The 2711-nt window shown below is 39.6% G+C and overlaps 1 non-coding gene across 1 annotated transcript; it reads left to right on the top strand.

Annotated features, from left to right (window-relative positions):
* Window positions 1-227: 227 nt before the first annotated feature.
* On the top strand, window positions 228-389 carry LOC118595954. The gene has a single exon (XR_004946635.1). It is a non-coding gene; the product is annotated as a U1 spliceosomal RNA (small nuclear RNA).
* The last annotated feature ends 2322 nt before the right edge of the window (window positions 390-2711 follow it).

The following is a 2711-nucleotide window of genomic DNA, read 5'->3' as shown; positions in this document are numbered from 1 at the left end:
TCCTTGCTGCACAGCAGGGTTCTGACTTACCACCACCTCTGAAAATCTTATTCCTCTCATTCTAACCTGAAGTGAGCTGCTTCTGTTTATTTTGTAGGCAAGTCAACAACATATTATAAACCAATAAAAACCAAAAGAGAGGTCAGGCAGATGAGGAATATTTGAGTTTTACAAAAGATGGAAACAGGGCACTGAGCTGGTAAAGGATAATGACCAGAGGCATTAAGATACTTACCTGGCAGGGGAGATACCATGATCACGAAGGTGGTTTTCCCAGGGCGAGGCTTATCCATTGCACTCCAGATGTGCTGACCCCCGCAATTTCCCCAAATGCAGGAAACTCGACTGCATAATTTTTGGTGGTGGTAGATTGTGTTCGCTCTCTCCCCTGATTAAAAAAAAGAAAGAAAGAAAGAAAGTTAGCCTATAAAAACCTGAGGCCACAAAGTGCTTAAGGACTGAAACAATCTAAAGATGAGATAGTGCAAAATAGAGCAAGCCCCTGAACGAATAGAATGTTTTCTCAATAGGGAAATGTTCTTATGTCGAGGATTGGGCTGTTTAATGAATATGCATCTTTCCGCTATTGTAAATATAGTTGATGTCACTGTAGATGACTTTATTATCGCAAAGATAGAACATGATGTAAGAAATCTGCATTTTCTCTATTGTTAAAGGAAAATAAAAATGGAAGCCACAGTTTAGACCTACCCCTGAGAGTTAACCGCCCACAGCCATTAAACCAAGACTTGTTTCCTGATTTCCTATAAAATTCTAGCTCTAATCATGAATGAAAAACAAAACTTAAGCTTTACTCCTTGTCAGCATGATTTGGTGAAATGAAGCCAATCAGTTATAGAAAAGTCAGCACTAACGGTTCTGCTTCCTTTAAAAAGAAATAATGAGTAGTAGCCAATCACCAAGATCTCCAAATGCTTCTTCGGGCTTTTGAATCTGGGCACTGCAGCTTCTTTCAGGCGACCCTCTTACTTTGGGACCTGAAATCTTCTATGTTGTGACCAGTACTTTCTCTTTCTACAGGACAAACAACTTTTCAAACAATTTCCAACTTACTCTAATTTTATTGTGGGCACCATTATTACAGCAGGATGTCAATGGACTTCAACCTTACTAATCAAGAAACGGCAGCATGTGGAGACAGCTGTAACCACCAAGAAAAAGCTGAAAGAGAGGGGCCTGAAATGGGGTGAGGGACAGATCACTCTTACCATGACCCTTGAGTATTCTGGATTTTAAAACCAAGACACTGCTATTCTTAAGAAAAATCAAAAGGCTAGAAAAACAAAAAATATGCTGACATAAGTAAGCTGGGGACCTGAGAGAAAGACAGCCCTGCATAAATGATGCCTGTCTGGGTTTCTTAGTCCCACACTCGTCCTCTATTCAGTGATGTCAGAAACAGAGTGTTGTTGATCTTAAATCATGCATGCCTACGGCTATTACACTCTTTTTTTTTCATTTTGTAAATGTGACAAAATTTTGAGGAGATGCCGCACAGCCTCCCTCCACTAAAGTAAACAAAGGAAGATATTCACTTATGAATGAATGAGCATTCATCTCCATCCAAGAATCATATACATTCTTCTTTCTAGTGAGATGTTTGAAGGTACTCATGGGAAGAATTTAAACCACAGAAGATTCAGGAAAGAACCGTGGAAAATCAAAGTAAACTTAGTATAAAAGGACTCCTGCCATCACACTGTGCTAGAAGACGGTGATAAAGTGGAAATGTTGAGAAATGTGAATCTCTTGGAGTCTTAAAAAATGAGAAAGACCATCTACTGGCCACAGTACTTGTTAACAAGTTAGAGACTATGGCAATCATAGCAAGAGATGAAGTAGGGTAGACAGGAGAGATCAAGATGGTTACATGAAAGATAGTGTATTCACATTGTATTGCCCCACCCCAAGCCCCCACTCTCTTTCCCTTCAGCTATAGACTTGGAACTTGCTAGGGAGTCATAAATCTCTTTTGTGTTGTGTCTATGTAGAGAGGAGCACAAGTGTGTATGTGCATGCATGTGCAGACCATAGGGCAACCTCAGGGGTGTTCTACTGACAACATGACAGGCTGGGAGTCGGAATCATGTTCTGAAATTTGACAGCTAGAATTGATTGTCTGTGTGAGTTTGCATTTTTCCAGTGACGCAGATATTTAAAATTAACTCCTAATCATGCAATGGCTTCACTAGCAGTGTGGAAACCAGGAGAGCTCAGTACTGAACCAGAAGTGCTCTTGGAAGTTCTCTAGACGAAGGACCTCATACAGATCACTTGAAAATAATCACTTGCAAGTCGGGCAAAATGCACATGCCTTTAAGCCCTGCCCTACAGAAGTAGAAGGAAGAGAAGCCAGAGTTCAAGGTCATCCTCAGCCAAATTCCAAGTTTGAAACCTTCCTAGGTTACATGATATGTGAGTGTGTGTGTGATTTTGTTTTGCATATTTATGCATGTTTAATCTTTCTTAAAAATCATTTTCTGGTATCTTCATGCATAAATTGATTACAGACTTAAAAATCTCTCTCAAAAACTAAGAATTTAAATTCCCAGTCCCCTTTAAAATTCTGAAATCAAATTTCCTCACCGTTTCATGGTAGTTATATTTATAACCAATTTTTCTCTGTTGTACCCAAATCAGTCCTTCTTAGTCAGCTGAGGTTGCCCACAATGGCTTTTTACTGCCTTCTA

The sequence above is a fragment of the Onychomys torridus genome, chromosome 14 (genome assembly GCF_903995425.1).
Source record: "Onychomys torridus chromosome 14, mOncTor1.1, whole genome shotgun sequence".
Lineage (NCBI taxonomy): Eukaryota > Metazoa > Chordata > Mammalia > Rodentia > Cricetidae > Onychomys > Onychomys torridus.
The sequence above is the reverse complement of the archived record's forward strand: the minus strand, read 5'-3'. Positions and strand labels throughout refer to the sequence as shown.